Source organism: Triticum urartu, chromosome 1A (assembly GCF_056163025.1).
Source record: "Triticum urartu cultivar PI428250 chromosome 1A, HENAU_Tu73, whole genome shotgun sequence".
Lineage (NCBI taxonomy): Eukaryota > Viridiplantae > Streptophyta > Magnoliopsida > Poales > Poaceae > Triticum > Triticum urartu.
In genome coordinates, this window is record NC_141873.1 from 57,417,041 (window position 1) to 57,428,704 (window position 11,664).

At 48.5% G+C, this 11,664-nt stretch overlaps 1 pseudogene; it reads left to right on the forward strand.

The window, feature by feature from the left end:
- The first annotated feature begins 10,011 nt into the window (after nucleotides 1-10,011).
- LOC147989988 (uncharacterized) lies at nucleotides 10,012-11,016 on the forward strand (annotated as a pseudogene).
- The last annotated feature ends 648 nt before the right edge of the window (nucleotides 11,017-11,664 follow it).

Genomic DNA, 11,664 nt, shown 5'->3' on the forward strand with positions numbered 1-11,664 from the left:
TGGACGCGGCACGGGCATGGCGCTAGCGACGCATTGAAGGCGAACGGCGATGAGGCAGAGGCACAGGGCGACACAGGAGCTCACGGGGCAGCTACTAGACATGAATGGAGGTCGAGACGAGGAGGTAGGAGACGAGCACAGTGGCCGGAACAAGCCAGAGCACGCATTCAGCTATGACGCAAGCGTGATCACCATGCGCACTGGCGCAAGCGGCGCGCTTTGGCGTGGCCGACCATGTTCAGTAGATGGACCTTGGTGCCCTTAGTCCAACTGAAGAAATAATTGGGTCCAGGGGCAAAGAAGAGATTTGCACTTAGATCCAATGTAAATCAACAGGGAGGTGCTTGTAACTTGCTGTGATTAAACCAGCTTGGTAACGTGGTAAATAGTTTGTCTGATGATGATCACACACTAAAGTGATTTTGATCACCAAAAATCAGACTAAGAAAAGGAGTTTAGATGAGGGTTGCTGTAGAAAGTGCAAAACTGGCCAGAATTAGGAATTTGGATGTTACACTCACATACTTGATTGTCATGAGCTGAAATTTGGCATAGAGGGGTTATATGATGATAGGAAGCTTCTGTAAACTTTCATTCTATTTGGAAATACCAAAGTGGCACTTGCTTCACAAAGCTTCATTCTAGACAGAAAGTTGGAAAAAATGCACAGGGCAATTGGATTAACTAATTGAGCTAAAAATTGGTGGAAAGAGTTGATATAGGTGGAAGCATTTCCTGGTAAAGTTTCAGCTCAATTGAAGCAATATAAAATATAGTTGCTTCACAAATTGAAAATCTGACCAGAAAGTAAGATTTGGGGCTGGGCTCACATAGATGATTTACATGAGCTCATATTTGGTGGAGTGTCATGATTTTATCATATGAAGGACCTTGCAAAATTTCAACTCTTTGGATATGCCTTGCTTGTACTTCCTTCACAATCACTTCCCTCAGACAGGAACTTTGAATAATTGCTCAGGAATATTTACTAGGCAAATTGAGTTGCATTTTGGCATGAGGCAATTATTTGGACAGGAAAAGATTTCCAAGAAGTTTGGGTTGAATTGGGCAAAGATAAATGGCACTTGCTTCACAAACTGCCATTCAGGACTGAACAGAAAAGGAATTAATTGAGCATGATGGGAAAGATGGCCAATGATATATTTTGCTATATTTGAGGAAGATATGACCCGAACAATTTATGAAAATTATTTGGGAATTTTAGGAGTGACAGAAATATAGGTTTCTTCACAACTTAGGGTTTTAAAGGGTTATTCCTTTATCAGAAAAGGAATATTCCCAATAAAAAGAATATTGGGTTAGGTCAAGGATGGAAATAACATGATCTTGGGATGATGATGAGGGTGACAAGCCACTATAAAACCTAGGAAGACATGATCTTCCCAAGTTTCAGAACCACATAGCCACGGAAAAGCAAAACAAAACAGGAATTCCAAAAAAATCAAAGGAAGAAGAAAAGGGCAAAAATCCAGGCTGTTACACCAGCCATGTAGATCGCCACCCTGTTCGGCGGCTCACGGGGATATGGAATACTGTCGCCATCGGAACAGCCCCCAAGTCGTCCGTCTTGTAGCTGATACATTGAGTTGGTCTCGCCTGTGGACGACTCATCATCAGAGCAGATGGCCGTCTCACCGCCAGAGACAAAGCCTTCCAACTCAGCCCCGTGGGTGAACCCAACAAAGACATGCCTTACGGCGGGTTGAGGCCGAGCGGGTCCTGCACGCTGAGCCGTCCCGATGATGTCGGTGCAGATGTCTGGCTCAGGGCCCGGCTTACCGATCTTGCCAATGAAGACGTGGATTCCGCCGAAGGGGACCCGATACCTGTACTCAATTGAGCCGGCCTCGGGTCCCCAGCCTGCATCGTCGATGTAGAGCTTGCCGCGACGACACTTTGTCATCCGGCCCACAATGTATCCCTTGAGCCCTTCGAAGCTGCCCTTTATGAACTCAAAACCATCGTGCGCGGGCCCCACGATGGGCGTCAACTGTCGTGGAAGTGTCACGGCAGATGTCCTCGTAGAAGGACTTAGTTGTGGAGCCATTGGGACGAGGTTAGCTTAAAGGGTTTAAACGGGACAAAGGACACAGAGAGTTTATACTGGTTCGGCCCCTTGCGGTGAAGGTAAAGCCTACTCCAGTTTGAGGTGGTATTGCTAGGGTTTTGATTACCAGGGAGCAAACACACTTTGCTTGGCTTTCGATTTGTTGTTTCTTGCCCTAAGCCGCTGCCGGGTCGTCCCCTTATATACATGGGTTGACGCCCTGCAGCCTACAGAGTCCCGGCCGGCTCATACAAATGTGTTCAGCTCGGTGACTTATCTTACATGCCTTACAATACAAGTTTACCTATACATGGCGGTTTACACTTACGGGCCTTAAGCCGCCTCCAGACTTGGGCCTTTTAACAAGCCTATCTATGAACCGCCCTCCTTAGTATACTCTTGGGCTTCATTTATATGAACCGTCATAATGGATGGCCCGGCCCCTCTTAGGCGGGTCATATATGATAATCATATCCCCAACAGGGTCTCTTTATAGTTCCTTGTGCGGATTGAGTATTATGAATATGAATATGCTTTGTTGTTATTCTAGTACGAACTATTGAATAGATCGAACGGAAAGAATAGCTTTGAGGGGGTTTCGTACCCTACAAACAATTGCTATCTTTTGTTATCCGCTAAGAGGAACTCGGGATTGATTCTTTATTGTAATTTGAGGGATAATCATATGATCCAACTATGTTAACACTGTTGAGAAATTGCACTAGCGAAAGTACGAACCCTAGGCCTCATTTTTAAGCATCGCAACACCGTTTTTGTGCCCATTTACTATTAGTTACCTTGCTGTTTTTATAATTTCAGATAACAAAACCCAATATCTACTATTCATATTACACTTTTATCACCATCTCTTCGCCGAACTAGTGCACCTATACAATTTGCCATTGTATTGGGTGTGTTGGGGACATAAGAGATTTCTTGTATTTGGTTGCAGGGTCGTTTGAGGGAGACCATCTTCCTCCTACACCTCTCACGAATTGATAAACCTTAGGTCATCCACTTCAGGGGAAATTGATACTGTCCTACAAAACTCTGCGCTTGGAGGCCCAACACGTGTCTACAAGAATGAAGTTGCGTAGTAGACATCAACGTTTCCTTCAAGGACGAGGCACCTACGGTGGCTTCATAAATCTCAAGATGATATGCCGGCTCAGTCTCTCGAAGATGCTCATAGGGGTAGGGTGTACGTGTGTGCGTTCATAGAGGTGAACGTATGAGCGCTTGCGTCTGTACCGTGTTAAAAAATGATTCCCTAAGCCTGCTGGAGTTGACCTCCGAAAGACCTATCTGCATAAAAAACATGAAGTGATGAGTAAGATACAAAGAGATTGAAGGTTTGGCTGCCCCAAGAACCAAAGGAGTAGGTGTAACGTCCCGGACACACTCGTCGGCGGTCGTTACTTCTGGTAGGATCTAGACTGACCCCAAATGAAAGTGCAACTATCCCTGGGTGGTTTTGGTAATTAGTAACAACATATAGCTCATTGAACGAACACTATTTCAAGATGTTCATTTCAGAAAGTTCAATGATTGGCATGGCATGGATTAGGAATGTGGACCCCTCAAAATGCTAAGGACACATATTGGCTCAAGCTCAGGACTCCACATTTTACTTTTAGTGATCCAAGATCAAATTGAGTCCATAGGAAAAGCCAATACTATTAAAAGGGGATGAGGTGTTGCTCAATGGCTTGCTTATTCAAAATGATTAGTGATATGCTCCAAAAACCCTCAACCACTTTCTCATATCCACATATGTCCCAAACCAAAAAGTCAAACTCGGCCCCATCGAAATGTTCTATCCGGCGCCACCGAGTTCACTTGACATAGCCACTGCCACAAACCCTAGTCACTTCGGTCTCACCGATAGGGATCTCGGTCTCACCGAGATGGGATTGCAAACTCTCTGTTTCCCTTTGTAATGTTTTGGTCCAACCGAGATGAGCGACCGGTCCCACCGAGTTCACAATGCAAACTCTCTGTTTCCCTTTCGTAACATTTCGGTCTCACCGAAATGAGCGATTCGGTCCCACCGAGTTTGCCTGACCAACTCTCTGGTTAGCTTAGTACCAAAATCAGTCCCACCGAGTTTGTGTAATCGGTCTCACCGAGATTATGTTATGCCCTAACCCTAATGAAATCGGTCCCACCGAGTTGACACGTCGGTCCCACCGAAAAGCCTAATGTTCACATTTTGAACTGAATCGGTCCCACCGAGTTTTCTGATTCGGTCCCACCGAGTTTGGTGAATTGTGTGTAACGGTTAGTTTTTGTGTGGAGGCTATATATACCCCTCCACCCTTCCTTCATTATGGTAAAGAGCCATCAGAACATGCCTACACTTCAGGTTTCATTTTCTGAGAGAGAACCACCTACTCATGTGTTGAGACCAATATATTCCATTCCAACCATTTGAATCTTGATCTCTAGCCTTCCCAAAGTTTCCTTCCACTCAAATCATATTTCCACCAAATCCAAATCAGTGAGAGAGAGTTGAGTGTTGGGGAGACTGTCATTTGAAGCACAAGAGCAAGGAGTTCATCATCAACACACCGTCTATTACCTTTTGGATAGTGGTGTCTCCTAGATTGGTTAGGTGTCACTTGGGAGCCTCCGTCAAGATTGTGGAGTTGAACCAAGGATTTTGTACGGGCAAGGAGATCGCCTACTTCGTGAAGATCTACCCTAGTGAGGCAAGTCCTTCATGGGCGATGGCCAAGGTGGGATAGACAAGGTTGCTTCTTCGTGGACCCTTCATGGGTGGAGCCCTCCGTGGACTTTCGCAACCATTACCCTTCGTGGGATGAAGTCTCCATCAACGTGGATGTACGATAGCACCACCTATCGAAACCATGCCAAAAATCTCTGTGTCTACATTATGTTTGCTCCCTCCAAACTCCTCCCTTTACCTTCATGTGCAATGTTTTACATTCCACTGCTATACTCTTAGACTTGCATGTGTAGGTTGATTGCTTGACTTGTGCTAAGTTGTTAAAATATACCAAGACTTCAAATTGGGAAAATGCTAGATTTTTATTTGGTCAAGTAACCTAATCACCCCCTCTAGACATACTTTCGATCCTACAAGTGGTATCAGAGCTTTGGTCTCCATTTGCCTTGATTTCCATAGCTTTTGGTGATCATAGTCTTGGTTTCACAACCTAGGAGAGTATGGCGTCTAGCAAGGGAAATTACCACCGTAGAGGTCCTTACTTTGATGGTACTAATTTTGCTAGTTGGAAGCATAAGACGAAAATGCATATTCTTGGACATAACCCTGCCGTTTGGGCTATTGTGTGTATTGGCTTGCAAGGTGAATTCTTTGATGGGAGAGAACCAAACCGTGACGCTACCGCAGAAGAGTTGAAGATGCTGCAATACAATGCTCAAGCTTGTGATATTCTCTTCAACGGATTGTGCCCCGAAGAATTCAACAAAATCACCCGTCTTGAGAATGCAAAGGAAATTTGGGATACTTTGATTGATATGCATGAGGGTACCGACTCCGTCAAGGAATCCAAATTGGATGTGCTTCAAAGTCAGCTTGACAAGTTCAAAATGAAGGATGGTGAAGGTGTCGCTGAAATGTACTCTAGGCTCACTCTCATCACAAATGAGATTGCTAGCTTTGGAAGTGAAGAGATGACCGATAGATTCATCATCAAGAAGATCCTAAGAGCCTTGGATGGAAATATGATACCGTGTGCACATTGATCCAAATGATGCCCAACTACAAAGATCTCAAGCCAACGGAAGTCATTGGAAGAATTGTTGCTCATGAGATGTCACTCAAGGATAAGGAAGAGCTTGACAACAAGTCAAGTGGTGCTTACAAAGCCTCATGTGATGCTCCTACATCATCAAGTGAGAAACAAGCCTTCAATGAAGAACTGAGCCTAATGGTGAAGAACTTCCACAAGTTCTACAAGAGTAGAAGCAAGGAAAGGAGTTATGTCGGTGTTTTGGGAACGGGGGTACCCAGACTTGCCTGCCCGGGGCCCAGGGCGTGGCTCCACCAGTGTCCTGGTACGGCCCATCTTCATCAGCAAACACTCAATACCCTCGCGAGGGGCCAAGCCTTGGGAGGCGGACGCCATAAGACCTCCTTAGGGGCAGCCTCACTAGGCTAGCTCGCGAGGAGCAGAGAGATCAAGGCAAGGGGCACCTCGTGAGGTTTCCGTGATGTGAGCCATGACGACCAAGGCCAGGTGGGCGCTAGCGGGCACAGAGTACCTATTGCCTCTTTGGTGCTAAAGAGGCAAGCACATGCGAGGAGTGCCGAGGCATCAGGCAAATGTTTCCATATCGGTGCAACGAGACCAAGACCAGCAGGACGGCAGGACGGAGGTCATCATGGAGCCCACGACGGCGTCACCACCAGAGCCTTTGGCAGGTGAAGACCACCTTTCGTCAGGATAACTTGTACTAGTTGTCCCCCTTCAAATTGGCCGTTGTGGGATCCCTTCCCGCCTAATATTTGGGAAGAGGACCCGTGCCTCTATAAATAGGACCAGCCACCACCATAGAGGGAGGGGGAATCTCATCAAATCAGGAGAGGAACCAGACCATCCACACACGCACAAGCTCATAGATCTCAAGAACACCTCTCCTCAGGAGGCTGTTCTTCCCTTGTACTTGTTCATCCCCAGCCTAGAAGGCAATCCACCACACCACACTGGAGTAGGGTATTACACCACAACGGTGGCCCGAACCAGTATAAACTCTTGTGTCCCTTGTTCCCCGGGTTCGGCGAGCTAGGCTATGAGATCATTGCGAGAGTGTGAGATAGGGGGAGAGAGATCTTTGTGCGCACCCCAGTGTTCTAACCTCAAGGGTTTTGCCGGAACCAGTAATCCGACATTTGGCGCGCCAGGTAGGGGTGCGCCGAGGTTTTCCTCCCCATCGATCGACCTATTTTCGCCCCATGTCTCCGATGTCTGACGATCCAAGGACCCAGGCCGACCGCTAGGCGGCGTGGCCTGCTCGAGCACCTCCATCTGCTCTAGAAGACCTCAACTCCGCGCTCCAGGCGGCCCGCGCGCCGCCCAACGCCCGCGGGCGCGGGCAGCGCGGATCAACATCCGCCGCCCTCACGCCACGGTGTGCGTGGGCCGCCGCAAGATCCGCAAGCTACACAGCAGCGACGGCGCCACACACCCGACGGGAACAAGCGAACATGCGAGCCGCACTTGTGGTGGCGCAGGAGCTGCTGTGGTGCGGCCTGATGGAGATCGGCCGCGACACATTGCTGGAGCGCGTCGCCGAGCTGTTGGATGCTGTAGCCAGGGGTACGCCGCCTTTCTGCTCCCTACTTACATCTCAGGTTGTGGCCAGGTCACACGACGGGCCTTGATGCGCCCACGTGCTCCCAGGTGCACCAGGAGGGCTCGCTAGCGACAGCACGACTGGCGGTGCCAAACATCCGGCAGCGCCCTTGACTCCTCATAGTCCCAATCGAGCGCCACCCTACAGCCACCAGGGAGGCACACCGGGCTCCGCAGCGTGGGGCGCAGGGCGCAGGGCGCCTCGGCAGGGGTTCCGGAGAGGCAACTCAGGAAGCCTATGTGCCCCGCATGGTGGATCAGGAGTACACGCCAGAGGACGACCCCTGCACGTTCCTCGAGCCGGGCTAGGAAGAAGAGATGCTGGAAGCCGAGGCCTTCCATGAGCCACCCAGGAGCCTCATCGACCCGCCAACGACAACCACCGCAGGGTACCACTAGTATCTCAGGAGCAGGCTTACGCTAACCATGGGTCGCAGGTGGACCAAGCCGCAGCAGCGGACGGCGATGCCAGCGCGGCAGCCCCACTCCAGTCAGGGCAGCGCCCTGAGGGCTGCACGGAAGGGGTCCGAAGCAAGGACCTCCCACATGTCGTGCGGGGAAAGGCGTCGTCCGGAGGTAGGTCCTCTGCCGGGGAGGCGCCGGAGAGCCCTTCCCCTAGCAGAGGGCCCGTGCTCGCCGAGGGCGCCGCTAGCGTCCCCTTTGCCCCTTGGCATCGTCCTGGTTTCCGGACGCCCCAACGGTGGTCTAGGGTGGCACAAGGTGGGGCCCTCGTCTGGCGATATGAAGTAAGGCTCGCGCCTGTGAAGGTCTCCGCCCGTGACACTCTCACGTAATAATGAGTGGGGCTATACACTTGCTGGAGTCTCCGGAAAGCCGCCCTCAGGCCTCGGGGGCTCCCGCCCATGTCCTAGTTGAAGCACCATGCTCAGCGCTGGCCGTCGACACAGTCCCCCAATGACTACGCTCACAGCCAACGAAAGTGAAGGAAATATTCCCTAGAGGCAATAATAAAGTTGTTATTTATATTTCCTTATATCATGATAAATGTTTATTATTCATGCTAGAATTTTATTGACCGGAAACTTAATACATGTGTGAATACATAGACAAACAGAGTGTCACTAGTATGCCTCTACTTGACTAGCTCATTAATCAAAGATGGTTAAGTTTCCTAGCCATGGACAAAGAGTTGTCATTTTATGAACGGGAACACATTAGAGAATGATGTGATTGACTTGACCCATCCGTTAGCTTAGCACGCTGATCGTTTAGTTTACTGCTATTGCTTTCTCCATAACTTATACATGTTCCTATGACTATGAGATTATGCAACTCCCGAATACCGGAGGAACACTTAGTGTGCTATCAAATGTCACAACGTAACTGGGTGACTATAAAGATGCTCTACAGGTGTCTCTGATGGTGTTTGCTGAGTTGGCATAGATCAAGATTAGGATTTGTCACTCCGTGTATCGGCTACTAGGAAAATGCTTATAGATAGAATTTTACTAGTAGCGTTTGTTATGGACCCCATGCTACTGATAATTACCAGTAGTGTCTGTTATAAAGAGCGCTACTGGTACAACATAGTAGCAGCGTGGGTTTCTGGAGGCCACACTACTCATAAGTTTGCCACAGCACACCACCCGACCAAAAAATATTAGCAGCATTTGTATTCTAACCAGCGCTACTGTTAAGAAAGTAGCTGCAGCGCCTGTGCACCTAGACGCGCTACTGCTATTTCTTCTATGGGTAAACTTATACCAGTAGCGTTGTTTTTGTACAAGCGCTATAGCTAGTTTTATGTACCAGTAGATATTTTGCTGGCACTCATAGCAGTAGCGTGCATTGGCACCCCGCGCTACTACTATGGTCGCCAGCCACCTACCACCTTTCCCCTCCTTCCTCCCATTTCTTCTTCCTCTCCCCCTTCCTTTCTCCCTCTTCCCTTGCACCTTGCTTGTTCCTTTCAATGCTCCCCCTCCACCACCCCTCCATTAGAGCCCTCCCTCCCCTCTTCTTTGCCCTCCACCACCCCCCTCTTCTTTGCCCTCCACCACCCCCTCCATTAGAGCCCTCCCTCCCCTCTTCTTTGCCCTCCACCACCCCCTCTTCTTTGTGCCCTCCACCACCACCCCCTCCATTAATGCCCTCCCTCCCCCTCTTCTTTGCCCTCCACCCCTTCCATTAATGCCTTCCCTCTTCTCTCCCTCTCCTCTCCCACTATCTCCCTAGCTAGCTCTCTCTCTCCCTAGCTAGCTAGCTAGTTAGAGCTATATATCTAGAGCTACTAGGTAATTAAGAAGAAAGGTGCTTGATATCCCTCTCAACACATAGGTGAGCAAAAAAAGGTGTTTGTGTGGATAGGACCGCAACTATATATATGGGCGATATGAGAATATATATATATCGAATTGTGCATGGCATAATTTGAGTTGCCTACATTGTGTATTTGATGAAATAATGTGGGTGACATGAGTTGCCTATGTTTTGCCGAAATGTCGATTCAATTCCGTTTCGACGAATTTTAGGCAAACTCAATATGTCCTATGTTTAGGGAAGGTCATGCCGAATTTTTGTATGGATTTGATCCATGCATGCATATATACGTGGTTATAATATTTGCTCCGCGTGCAGGTGATCATGAAGGTCAATGGAAGGATGGTGGAAAGATACTGGCAATCCGCTGTGGATGACATGTATGAAAAAAGACTGAAGGATGTTTTATGTCCATGTCAAAAATGCAATGGAATAGTTAGGCTCGACCCCTTTGAGGGTGGCACATTCAAGGCGCACCTGCTCATGCATGGTTTCATGCATGGCCATACTCTATGGATAAGTGAAGAAGATGATGAAGATGTCGACGGGGTAGGAAATAACGACATGGGGCCACCAGACGAAGAGATGACCGATTATGTGCCCGAAGAGGAAGACGACCTCGGAAATGTCGATGGCGAAGAGGCAGTTGAAGGCGGAGAAGATGTGGATACGCCGTCGTCTTCGTCGCTACTAAGTTCAGCCATGCGGGACCCGCATGTTCGAGACCTGCTTCGCAAGAAGACGACTAGCGATAGAGCTGCTTCTAGAGAGGAGGCCAAACTGGTGAAACTGGAGGTAGACTCGATGACTCCTTTGTATGATGGTTGCAATCCCGAGGTGACCCACTTGAGTTTCACACTAGAACTTCTAAAGACGAAGGCAAAAAACAAATGGACAGATACAAGCCTGGATGAGCTTTTGAAGTATCTAAAGAAGGTTCTTCCCGCGGGAAGCCTGTGTTCTACTAGTGTCAAGGAGGCAAAGGAAATCGTGTGCCCTCTTGATCTGCCACACATTAGATATCACACATGCATCAATGATTGCATCATATATAGGAACGAGCACACGGAAAAAACCATCTGTCCAAAGTGCAATGCTCCACGATATAAAAAGGCCGGATAGAAAGCTCCACAGAAAGTTGTATGGTACTTTCCGATCACTCCGCGTCTACAACGGTATTTCGTAGATCCTAAGGAAGCAAAGCTTATGCGCTGGCACGCGGAGAGGGTGAAGCCAGATGAAGAAGATGAGCCGAAGCTGAGACACCTCGCAGATGCTAGCCAGTGGAGAGCATTAAATGCTGAATTTGATTTTTTTCACAAATGATCCAAGGAACATCGTGCTTGGCGCTAGTAGTGATGGCATGAATCCATTTGGCAACCAGAACACCAATCATATCACAAGGCCCGTGTTTGTATGGATGTACAACCTCCCCCCTGGTTGTGCATGAAGTAAACATACATACACATGGCTATGCTTATTCAAGGGCTGAGACAACTGGGAAATGATATAAATTTGTATCTCGGGTTACTGAAAGAGGAGCTACATACCTTATGGACAACACCGGCCAAGACATGGGATGCAACCAAAGGAGAGTATTTCTACATGAGAGTTGCGCTGATCACGACGGTGTAGGACTATCTCGGTTACGGCTATCTCTCCGGCCAGGTGTGCCACGGATATTGCGGATGCACGAGGTGCATGGATGATACAACTTCTCTGCAGCTATCAAAAGATGGCGGGTCTTCGAAAATCGTTTACTTGGGGCATCGAAGATGGCTCGAGAAGGATGACCCGTGGAGAAAGCGTGGAGATCTATTCAATGGTAAGGCTAAGCATCGAGGTCCTCCACGTAAGTGTAGCGGTGCAGAAATATATAAGTTATTGAAGAACTGGGAAGAGTGCCCCTCGCCGGGAAAGACGAAGAAAAAGGCACCGGAGCCCCTGCTCAAGGTATGGAAGACGAGATCTGTT